General features: G+C 43.5%; 1 protein-coding gene across 8 annotated transcripts in view; it reads right to left on the bottom strand.

Moving 5' to 3' along the window:
* Window positions 1–12662, bottom strand: part of CACNA2D3 (calcium voltage-gated channel auxiliary subunit alpha2delta 3) — a 1117495-nt gene that overhangs the window by 198044 nt on the left and 906789 nt on the right. The window lies entirely within an intron of this gene.

Genomic DNA, 12662 nt, shown 5'->3' with positions numbered 1-12662 from the left:
TGTGAATGAGCCCCATGTTCAATGTCTGCATGGAGTCTATGCATGCTAGCAGGGCTCTTTCTATGCAGTTAGGTCTCCCGGTCATAGGTAGGAGTCCTCTTCAAGCATTCAGTTGAATGAATGAGGGCTCAAATTGCATAGGGAGCAAGTGCTCCACCCCTGCCCCAATGCCCCCATACATTCAAGGACTCCTCTCTGATATATGCACATTAAGAATGAAGGTCTGCAGGGAGATTCTAACGACATTCGGCTGAATGCAGTTAGGATTCTCACTTCAATCAGGAAACCTGATCAAAGAGAGGACTCTAACAGCATTACAATTACAACCACTGCTTAGACCATTAGGGTGGGGAGAGGGCAGGACCAGTATCCACAGGGTTTTTGGGAGCAGAGCCAGCACATCTCCAATGTGCCACTTATACGGTTTGAGCCTTCACACATTCACACAGCCCTCACACACTTCTAGGCTCAATTGAATGCATGTAGATTGAAATTGGGTCTGCTATTGTGATAACCCCCCTTTACTCACCACAGTTATGATTATGTATTTATAAAAATATTGATACACTGCAAACTCATATAGAAAACAGCAAATGTAAAATTGCAATAAACGTAAGAAAAATATAAAAGCAGAAAATGTTGTATGGAACTGGCAAATCACATAAAATTAATTCAAGTGAAAAGGCCTGTTGTTGCATGAATAGGACTTGAGGCTGGATCAGAAAGTGAAGGTCTGCAGAGGCTTTCAAGCCAGAATACTAATACATTCTGTGTAGTACACTTAGAAAAAGGTAGCATCTGAATCACAGGGCTGATTTAAAGATATTCTTCCAGATGTGGTACCTATTGGACCTAGCTGGACCACCTCAGAATTCATGTACAGATTTACTTTAATAAACATAAGCACTATGGTTCACATTCCATCTTTATAGAATAGGGAGAAGATGTGTAGCCTACTTGTGGGATACAGTTGCGAGTGAAGGGTCGAAATAAGACAAGGACACATCAGCTTGGGTTGAACAAGGGCCACTTTATTAAACTATACAAAAACACCTTTTAAAGTGACCTGCAGAGGGAAACCTAGGTGCGGAACTATCTATAAGCAAGCATCTTGCCATACAGCTCACGGGCGACCAGCCCCTGCTTGGGACAAGGGCAAGCCCCATCTGCTTACCCCTTCCGCCAGCCACACCCAGTAGGTGAGTAGGGAGGCCTTCTCAGGTCACCACCCCCCGGGGCCACACAACCCTCAGGTGGATGAGTTAAGTTGGCCCCAAAAGCAGCCCATATCCTGCCCTCAAGCCGCAAAGCTCTGACAGACAGGCCTCTGGAACCGCCAATCACCTCCAAAGGTGCCTAAGGGGGCCACCGAGCTTTCCTTACCTATTTCCCTTTCCGCACCTTCCCGCCACAAAAAGGGGACAAATCTCTATTTAGTCCCCTTTTACCCACTGCCGAGAAGCACCTCTCGCAGACACCTCTGCAGGTCTGCCAAAAAGACGTTACCTGCGTCAGACAGGTGAACGCCATAGGCCCTGTACAGTTCACCCATCCAATGCTGAATGCAGGGTGTGAAATAGCCAACCCCCCCTGCCCCAGAATAGCCAACTGAATTTGCCGGTTGGCCTTCTTTCGCACTTGGTCCATCCCTATCGGGCTCCAGACACCACGCCAAACCCTTCGCGGGAGTATGTCTGACCAAAGCAGACGTACCCAAGGCCGACGTTGCCTTATTAACTGCATGCCATGCATGCCTGCCAAACTGAGGGCCATGCCCTTTTGTTGCAACTGAGGGCCATGCCCTTAAGTAACCGAGGCCATCGTTGCCTCCTGAACTGCATGTCCACACATGCCTGCCAAACTGAAGGCCATGCCCTTCCGTTGCCTCCTGAACTGCATGTCCGCACATGCCTGCCAAACTGAGGGCCATGCCCTTCCGTTGCCTCGCCAACTGCATGTCCGCACATGCCTGCCAAACTGAGGGCCATGCCCTTAAGTAACCAAGGCCATCGTTGCCTCCTGAACTGCATGTCCGCACATGCCTGCCAAACTGAGGGCCATGCCCTTCTGTTGCCTCCTGAACTGCATGTCTGCACATGCCTGCCAAACTGAGGGCCATGCCCTTCCGTTGCCTCCTGAACTGCATGTCCACACATGCCTGCCAAACTGAGGGCCATGGCCTTAGGTAACCGAGGGCATCGTTGTGTCCCGAACTGCATGTCTGCACATGTCCGCCACCTGAGGGCCTTGCCTCAAATACTGAGGTCATTCCCAACTTGGGGAATGACCACCACATGCGGAGATGTCCGCACTGAACCAAGCTGGAACAAAGTGGGTAGGAGCCCGTCCCAAAGTATTCCTCGCCAGCCAAGCCACCACACTGCAGCCCATTGACTGAGGCCTAACTGTAAGCCCAGGATAGGGTGTGCAGCTGCTCCATCCCTGTCCAGCAACATTGCCAGTCCATCAATGTTATACAGGTACAACTCCCTTCCATGGAGACATCTGATTGCTGGAGGGCCCGTCGAGACAAATCTCCCTTGGATCCGGCCACCACCTCACCTATCCTAAAAGCTCCAAAAACCAACATAAGGGCTGCGGCCTGGAATAGTCTGGCTTCATAGCTTGAGGAGTATACTTTTTTTCACTAGCCCACCATACTCAATAAAATGTCCCGTGAGAAAGGGCAACGGGGATCAAGAGTGGCAGGGTGTTCTCTAGCCCACCCAGCTAACATACGGTGGACTCTAAAGTCCCTGGAATAAGTGGGGAAATCATCAGCCTTTACCTCGAAGTGCTTGGACTGAGAGGCCCAGTCTCGAGCCATTCACTAGGCAATCCCAGCAGGTGACTCACTGAATAGGCCACTCTGGTTCCCTTGCCGGCCCAGAAGTCCTGGGAAAACCCCCTCCTGCATTCTGATAGCTGTGGAGCATGCTGGGGCGACAGACCGGCTTATGGCCATCTTTGACTCTGCTCCCCAATCTCCCAATGTGCGGTTGCACAGCACAGCTGAACCGCTCCACCTGAGTCTACCTTACCATGCCCCAAAAGAAAACATTAAAATCTGGGCACTAGAGAACAAAGGAACAGACAAGGGCCATAACCCTACCGTTCTGAAATAGAAGGAAGTCACAGACCTGTCCCATGACCATGTTATCCCACTAAAATGGATGGGAGAGTTCCCAAGCCTCACTGCCTATAAGTCCATGCCTGCAGCCAGCACAAACCCCCCGATGCATCCACGGACTTCCAGTTCTACATCCCAGCCCTACCTAGAGATGCTATGGACCTTCAGCCTGCAGTTCAGAGGCTCTAGCCCTGAGCTATGTCACGTAATTCTACAGCAAGTTAGTTAGCTCTTCTCCAGGAGTGTGGGAAAACTAGACCAAATGATTTGGGCCAGAATATAAAATGTAACCTGCAGTTTGGCTCTAATTTCTTCATCAATATTTAATCACAACAAGCATTAAATTATTATACAGCCACAAACCTGAACCTGTAGTAAGGCTGTGGAAGCCCTGCTACGACCTCATAAACCACCGGAAAAGATCTCTAATACCTGGAGGGGAGACAAGAAACACTTTCTTGGCCTAACTGGCATGAAGCCCTTACTGACTGACCACATGAGTATGATTGGTGGTGAATTAGGTGGTATGCCCAGGAAGGTTAACACCGGGCAGGATGGTCCATTGACACAGCCATTAAGATGAACCAGTTACATAGCCATTCCATAATCTGTGACATCAGGTGTTAACATGCATCCAAATTTTTTACCCTCTCGTCCCGACAGCCCCTTCAATGAAGGAGCTGAAGCGCTCCGTGCGAGAATAGAGCAGCCTATATGTAATGCTCTACCTCATAGAATTGACTGAAAAGGCAAAAACCCAGCAGCTATAAATCCTCTTGTATCCCCACAGTAGATGAAAAAACAGATTAGATGTCATACTTTCCCATAGGCAGTGCATTAACTAACTGGTAGGAAGCCATTACTGATTGCCATTGCGTCTATGCCCAAGACAAATTTAAGAGCGCAGGCCCTTAAGGCAAGCCCTGAGACTACAATATGGGATCCAGAAACTGAAAGAAAACCCCGTAACAAAACAAACCTCCCCAGGAACTGGGCAGTCTGTAAGCAAGATCAGTTGGTCATGGAACCGACCAGAGGGACGGCAACCCTGGACTTAATCCTCAGTGGGGACCGGGACCTGGTGCGAGATGTAAGTGTTGTTGAACCGATTGGGAGCAGTGACCACAGTGCTATTAAATTAAACATACATGTAACTGGCCAATTGCCAGGAAAATCCAACACGGTCACATTTGACTTCAAAAGAGGAAACTTCACAAAAATGAGGGGATTGGTAAAAAGAAAGCTGAAAAACAAAGTCCAGAGGGTCACATCACTCGAAAATGCTTGGAAGTTGTTTAAAAACACTATATTAGAAGCTCAACTGGAGTGCATACCACAGATCAGAAAAGGTACCGCCAGGGCCAAGAAGATGCCAGCATGGTTAACGAGCAAAGTCAAGGAAGCTCTTAGAGGCAAAAAGTCTTCCTTCAGAAAATGGAAGTCTTGTCCGAATGAAGAAAATAAAAAAGAACATAAACTCTGGCAAAAGAAATGCAAGAAGACAATAAGGGATGCTAAAAAAGAATTTGAGGAGCACATTGCTAAGAACATAAAAACCAACAACAAAAAATTCTATAAATACATTCAAAGCAGGAGACCATCTAGGGAGACAATTGGACCCTTGGATGATAAGAGAGTCAAAGGTGTACTAAAGAACGATAAGGAGATTGCAGAGAAGCTAAATGAATTCTTTGTATCTGTCTTCACAGTGGAAGATATAGGGCAGATCCCTGAACCTGAACTAACATTTGCAGGAAGGGATTCTGAGGAACTGAGACAAATAGTGGTAACGAGAGAGGAAGTTCTAAGCTTAATGGACAATATAAAAACTGACAAATCACCGGGCCCGGATGGCATCCACCCAAGAGTTCTCAAAGAACTCAAAGGTGAAATTGCTGATCTGCTAACTAAAATATGTAACTTGTCCCTTGGGTCCTCCTCCGTGCCTGAGGACTGGAAAGTGGCAAATGTAACGCCAATCTTCAAAAAGGGATCCAGAGGGGATCCCAGAAATTACAGGCCAGTTAGCTTAACTTCTGTCCCTGGAAAACTGGTAGAAAGTATAATTAAAGCTAGATTAACTAAGCACATAGAAGAACAAGCCTTGCTGAAACAGAGCCAGCATGGCTTCTGCAAGGGAAAGTCCTGTCTCAGTAACCTATTAGAATTCTTGGAGAGTGTCAACAAGCATATAGATAGAGGTGATCCAGTGGACATAGTGTACTTAGACTTTCAAAAAGCGTTTGACAAGGTACCTCACCAAAGGCTTCTGAGGAAGCTTAGCAGTCATGGAATAAGAGGAGAGGTCCTCTTGTGGATAAGGAATTGGTTAAGAAGCAGAAAGCAGAGAGTAGGAATAAACAGACAGTTCTCCCAATGGAGGGCTGTAGAAAGTGGAGTCCCTCAAGGATCGGTATTGGGACCTGTACTTTTCAACTTGTTCATTAATGACCTAGAATTAGGAGTGAGCAGTGAAGTGGCCAAGTTTGCTGACAACACTAAATTGTTCAGTGTTGTTAAAACAAAAAGGGATTGCAAAGAGCTCCAAAAAGACCTCTCCAAACTGAGTGAATGGACGGAAAAATGGCAAATGCAATTCAATATAAACAAGTGTAAAATTATGCATATTGGAGCAAAAAATCTGAATTTCACATATACGCTCATGGGGTCTGAACTGGTGGTGACCGACCAGGAGAGAGACCTCGGGGTTGTAGTGGACAGCACGATGAAAATGTCGACCCAGTGTGCGGCAGCTGTGAAAAAGGCAAATTCCATGCTAGCGATAATTAGGAAAGGTATTGAAAATAAAACAGCCGATATCATAATGCCGTTGTATAAATCTATGGTGCGGCCGCATTTGGAATACTGTGTACAGTTCTGGTCGCCTCATCTCAAAAAGGATATTATAGAGTTGGAAAAGGTTCAGAAGAGGGCAACCAGAATGATCAAGGGGATGGAGCGACTCCCTTACGACGAAAGGTTGCAGCATTTGGGGCTTTTTAGTTTAGAGAAAAGGCGGGTCAGAGGAGACATGATAGAAGTGTATAAAATTATGCATGGCATTGAGAAAGTGGATAGAGAAAAGTTCTTCTCCCTCTCTCATAATACTAGAACTCGTGGACATTCAAAGAAGCTGAATGTTGGAAGATTCAGGACAGACAAAAGGAAGTACTTCTTTACTCAGCGCATAGTTAAACTATGGAATTTGCTCCCACAAGATGCAGTAATGGCCACCAGCTTGGATGGCTTTAAAAGAAGATTAGACAAATTCATGGAGGACAGGGCTATCAATGGCTACTAGCCATGATGGCTGTGCTCTGCCACCCTAGTCAGAGGCAGCATGCTTCTGAAAACCAGTTGCCGGAAGCCTCAGGAGGGGAGAGTGTTCTTGCACTCGGGTCCTGCTTGCGGGCTTCCCCCAGGCACCTGGTTGGCCACTGTGAGAACAGGATGCTGGACTAGATGGGCCACTGGCCTGATCCAGCAGGCTCTTCTTATGTTCTTATGTTCTTAAGGTCCCAGTAACAGGGAGGAACGCTTTCCTTGAGTAGCTACTGCTGGGTGCTTCTCCTCACTGCTGTGAGAGCCACTGGCCTCATATTTCCCTGTTTCACATAAAGAAAGGAAATAATTTATGAGTAAGCACACTTTCCCAGCCACCATTTTAGTGCAGCTAACCCAGTTCCCCAAAGCACAGATACTGGAGATATGGCGCTGCCACCCATATTTGGCCCACTGCAGCGGCCTCCCCCTTGTAGGCTTCCAAACACCTATCATAATAGATGTCCAAAATGCAAAATTAACATCCTATATCCCTTTCTAGTAAATGATATCATAAATCCAAGAGCATCAGATGCTGAGGATGTGCTGCTGTCACCAATATGTGGCTGCACTATAGCAGGTTTTCCAACACATATCAAAATAGATGAGCCAATGCAACAGTTGCACGCTATATGTAATTCCAGGTAATGATATCAGAAGTCCTAACTAAAATGTAATTTCAGGTAATGATGTTTCGTTGTTGGTGCCACAATCCTCAGTAAAGGGGGGAAGAGTCTGCCTGGACCTTAAAAGGCAGCCCTATGTCAATAAAAGTCTAAGATCCTGTAATATGAGGGATCTCTATTAGGCAAACCGGGCTTTCCTCTTTGTTCCTATTCCCCAATCAATATAATTACCATCTGCTAAACTTTCCATTCCTAACTAAATTCAGGTAAATGCCTCTTCTGTCTCAGAGTGAACAAATAGCCTGAAATTAACACTTGGAATGCAAAAGGATCGCTCACTTAAGATACAGCGATTTAGACATTTTCTAGAAACTGTTATCTCTGCCCTTATTATCATATAACTATGAAAGGCCCAAAGGCTAAAAAGGCTCACTAGGCCTCACCAATATACTAGTATGTAGTATAATAATCATATAATTAAGTACGTCAAACCTCATACATGCCCGGGCCTAGCAAGAAGTTGTACCTATGCCTGGGCCTAGCAAGAAGTCATAAGCCTCACGAAAGGGCTCTGCCATCACATCATGCATCCACCCTGTAATAATATAATAAAGAACCAACCTGTGTATATCATCGGGGGGGGCTAAGCTGGATAACCTGCGGGGGTGGGCAATCCTCCCCCTATGTCTGGGCCTAGCAAGAAGTTATAAGCCTCACAAAAGGGCTCTGCCATCACATCATGCATCCACCCTGTAATAATATAATAAAGAACCAACCTGTGTATATCATCAGGGGGGGCTAAGCTGAACCTGTTGGGGGGAGAGTGCTCAGAGGGAACTTAAACTAGAAGGATTAGATACAATTTCTTTTGTTCGTCCCTTTTATTCTGATTTATTTTTAATTTCCCTTTATGTGCATGAGTCTGTCTCTAACCAGTGTATTAGCATGACTATATTTAATTTTGTTTGTATATCCAGTATAGTCTCATTTATTTTTAACTTCCTGTCTCTTTCTTTTAACCAGCAGCAGTACTAATGTCACGCTGCTCAATAAAAAGTCTCAATCAACCCCTCCACAACTGCTAGGTGGGGGGGGTATCGGACGTGCCGCTGCTAGGCCCCACTACGAGGCCCACTGGTCAGGCCCCTTTACGAGGCCTGCCCCAGTCGCAGCCACGCCGCAACGCTACCACCCACAGCTGCTGGGGCTCCCAAAACCCCCTCTGGGGGTAACCAATTAGGCCTAATAGGCCCAACCAATGCCGACTGTCCTGCAGCTTTCTCTGCTATGTCCCTCGTCGTCCTCTCGTCGCTCGCTGAAAGAGGAGGTAGGAGGGGCGGCCTGGCCTTAAATAGGCCCATGGCCCCTCCCCTCCCTGCCGCACGTCACACACACATAACGCTGAGACACACGACGTTGCCCTTAACGAAGATGGCTGCGGCAGCATCGCTCCCTCCTCGCAACTATGCCCCGCTTATCCATGCTGCGCAGGTAAGTGGGGCTTCATTTTTAATGCAGGAAATTTTTATGTAAGGAATCCTCTCCCTGCTATGAATTCTGAGGTAACAAAGTCATGTGAAAGCACTGTTCTGTCAGAAATAGAACATGTGAGTCATACTTTGTTCATTGTTAATGACAGTAATTGAATAAATTACACAGTGAAGAGAGAGTGTTCCCATGAGTATCTAACACTTACTCAAAATTATTTCTTTTTGGTTTACCATTGCTTCCAGAGAAAAATAATGGGTTCCTTGAGATCAGAATATTATTAACATAGAGAGGTTTCTTTCCACTATGGAATAACAAAACAATTTTCTATGAAAATTACCTTAGTTTATTATTTTTTAAAATGCTATAATTTTCAGTAAACTCAATTTCCAACACACTTCATCCAAGTACTGCTGAATTAGATTATTTCCTTTGACCCGAAATTATCTTTAAAAGAATCAACTGAATATATTTATTTCATCTGAGGAGGAAGCTAACCCTGTTAAATTAAATCTTCCCTTCATTTTACTGAAGCCTTTTTGAAGATTGTAATAATAAAAAAGACTGCAATCCTAAATACACTTAGGACCAAGTGACCAAGCCTCATCAGTTCAATGGAATTCATTGCAGAGTAAGCATGCTTAGGGTTGCACTGTTAGATAGTTTTTTATGTAAATGAACTCAACTCTATAAGAAAGAGATGCCTAATTTGGAATCAGAATCAGGCTCTGCGATTCTATGGCCCCTGCAAGGGCCTCCCAGGGGTCACAGGATGTTTTGGATCTCCCCCTCTGAGGAGATCTGTCTTGCCTTGGAGTGGGAGATGCAACCTCAATGGGTCCCTTTCCCCCACTGCAGAAACCTCTGTGTCCTGGCATTATTAGAGGATGAAAGGTGTTTATATATATCAGGCATAAAGATGTAATGGCATTGTGGAAATACTTCTTATAGCTGATTTTGTAGCAAGCACAAAGCAGACAAACCATTAACCCAGACATTCTTGGGATATAGTGGCCATTATCTTGTGAGAAAGGCCTATTTCTATGTCTAGAATGTCACAAAGATGCATAGGTTCATACGGTTCATATGGATCCAAATCAAGGAAACAACTACACCAGCTCTAGATCTGGTGTGGGAACTCCTCCATTGTCTCAATGGGAGAGATGACACTGGACTGTAAAACAAAACCCCAGAAAGTCCAGAGGTGTGCAAAGAAAACCACCTACACTTCTGTCCTGCAGGCACGGGCACAGCATTAGAAATAATAATTCATCTGCTTTCATTTTTCCTTCCCCCTGCCCTTTTAGATCACATCCACCAATATGCATGAAAAATATCACACACTGATCATATATACACCAAATTTCCCTAAATTCCCCTTTAAAGAAGGTCAGCCCTGTTCTCACTTTCAAGTGTCATGCTATTCCTAGGTTGATATATTTTAGGCATATAGATGTAATGATATAGTGGACCGACTTTACAGGAAACACAAAGCAGATAAACCACTGACCCAGATATTATTGGGATATTTCAGTTATTATCTTGTAAGGATGTTCAATGCCTGTGTCTAGAACTTCACAAAGCCACATGTGTCCACATAGTTCCATTCAGCAATGAGATCTACACATTCTGGAACTACAACATCTTAAAATTCAAAACTTTTTGACTTTAAAACTATGCATCTTCACTTGTAGCCATTTAGTTGATTCTTGACAAATGGAAGTAAATGGTCACAGGGGAACAAAGCGCCACTTGATGATGAGTAATGTGTGGTTTGATGGTTTATAGCCATCAGCTTCAAACAATGAGAGTGCATTCCAAGGAAACAGGACCTTCTGAGTGTAATCCCATGTTTTGATCCAAGTAGCTTTCCTTTAGATCAACATGAAATATTATATTCTAAAGCCACAATCCTCAAACTTGCCAGCTCCAGGGCTTGTCCCCTCACGACCTCAGAAACAGTGCAATACAGCATAAAGCGGTCTGGTGACCTTCAGATTGCCACACTTCTCTCAAAAAGCTTTAAAAATGTAGCAGTTGCACCATATTATAAGTCAGTATTCAGACAAATCCCGAATGTTCTTAGCAAGTGATGAAATTCACTGGTACTTCACTAGAATTAAGGCAAATGACATATTTTTGCTCAACACACTCAACTACAAGCTAGTAAAACAGATTTGCTAGCATCATAAATTCATCTGTTCTAACCAATATACAACACATTCCCTGTTTTCCAATCATGCTTTCATGCTGAATTTACATTTCCCGTGCCAGTTTAACCTTCTGAATGCAGCATTTTCAAAAATTGATTGTAAGATGCTACTCAGACTGATCTTCAATACACGTTAGATTAATTTTCAGTCATTTTCAATTGTACACGATGCCACAAACATTGAATTCTCTCCTGATGGAGGTCCACTTGCCCCTGTCACTTTCTCCTTCCAATGTGCACAACACATGGCTTAAAAAATTATGCTTGTGCAGTAATGTTTTTATTACAGCAATGCTATTTTTATGTAATTTATGTGATCTTATTGTTGTATATTGATTTATTCTTCATTGCTTTTATTTGCAAGCAGCCTCAGGGATCTTTCAGGACTGAAAATGTGGGGTATGAAATAAAGTAAATAATACAATGGCAGCCAGACAGATAAATAAATTTTGTGATAATCCTTGGACCAACATATAGGCACACGGCTAGGATTGGCTGTGGAAAACACCAGTCTTTCCGTCTTGCAAAGAATATGTCTCATCTAACTTTTGTCACTTTTCCTGGACGACTGCCCTTGGGTTAGAAATGTGCTATCTCAGTGGTTCTGAATACTAAAAATATGAGGATCCATAATGTTTAGTGCAATCCTATGTATGTTTACTTGCAAGTTTGTCCCAGTGAGTTCAAGGGATGTTGGTCTCAGGTAAAAATGGGGGAGAAATGTGTGTAGTTCACATTTTAATGAAAAACCACCTAATTTGAACTTCCTGAACCAATATCCAAACCAAAATACAGCTATCTTTTGAAATTTACATTTATCCAAATGTTGCTATGCAGTTATCCAACCAAAAATGCATACAAAAAGTGTATTTCAGGGGGGAAAGTTTATTATTATTATTATTATTATTATTATTATTATTAAAATGTGCATGACAATGCATATATTATTAAATAGGACATGCAAAACTGGGTTATTTTTCAGAAAAATTGTTTACAAAAATGCATATGTTAGGAGAAATGTGCGTGAAAGTGCATGTGGACTAAGTTGCTGAATACAGCGTATATGCATGTTTTAAATCTGAAGAGTAATAAAGTGGTCTGGGATATGGAGAAATTATGAGCAAACAGTTACGTGGTTGACTAGTTTTTTTAAATATTAAATTTCTTGATTCTTGTGACTGTAGCTCCTGTTACTATTTTTGAAATTACAGTTAGAATTCCTTTTTGTCAACTACTGATTATGTGTATAAAATTCTTGACACAATTTGGGGTACAGACAAATTCCAGGAAAATTACCCTGTGTCCAGAAACACTCATGGAATCTTTGAATAATAGAGTTGGAAGGAGCTTAACAGGCCATCGAATCCAACCCCCTGTTCAATGTAGGAATCCTTTCTCTCTGTGTGTGTGTAGTAAATTCTACATATTATTTAACAGTGTTGGTCCTAGAATACTGATGCAAATTCTGAATGATAAGCTAAAGAAGCTTTGATCAGCAAACTTCACTAAGGGACAAAAACTAACAGTAAACTGCTCAATAATGGTGACATTTCCATTCAGAATACACAGTGACTTTGAACTCTATTCATCTTTGAACTCTGCATCCTGAAAATCAGAAGCAAGGTTGACTGTGTAGCTGTTTCTCGTGAGGAACTAGCAATGAGATCAGCCATCCTGATAACAGCTTCAGCACTGTTTTGGTAATTATGTAGTCATCTAGTTTGCATATTGATAGACTGGAAAATTAGTTACTAAAAGACTTGTAATTTCCAACTAGTTCATAAACATTCACCTACTTCTGACCAAATCAGATGGAGATACTATGTTTCAATTTGTTGTTGCATGATTTGAATAAGAGATCAGGCCCTTTTGAGGTTACAGATCA

This window comes from Rhineura floridana, chromosome 3, assembly GCF_030035675.1.
Source record: "Rhineura floridana isolate rRhiFlo1 chromosome 3, rRhiFlo1.hap2, whole genome shotgun sequence".
In the NCBI taxonomy this organism is placed as follows: domain Eukaryota; kingdom Metazoa; phylum Chordata; class Lepidosauria; order Squamata; family Rhineuridae; genus Rhineura; species Rhineura floridana.
Note: the sequence above shows the minus strand (reverse complement) of the source record. Positions and strands in the feature narration are given on the sequence as shown.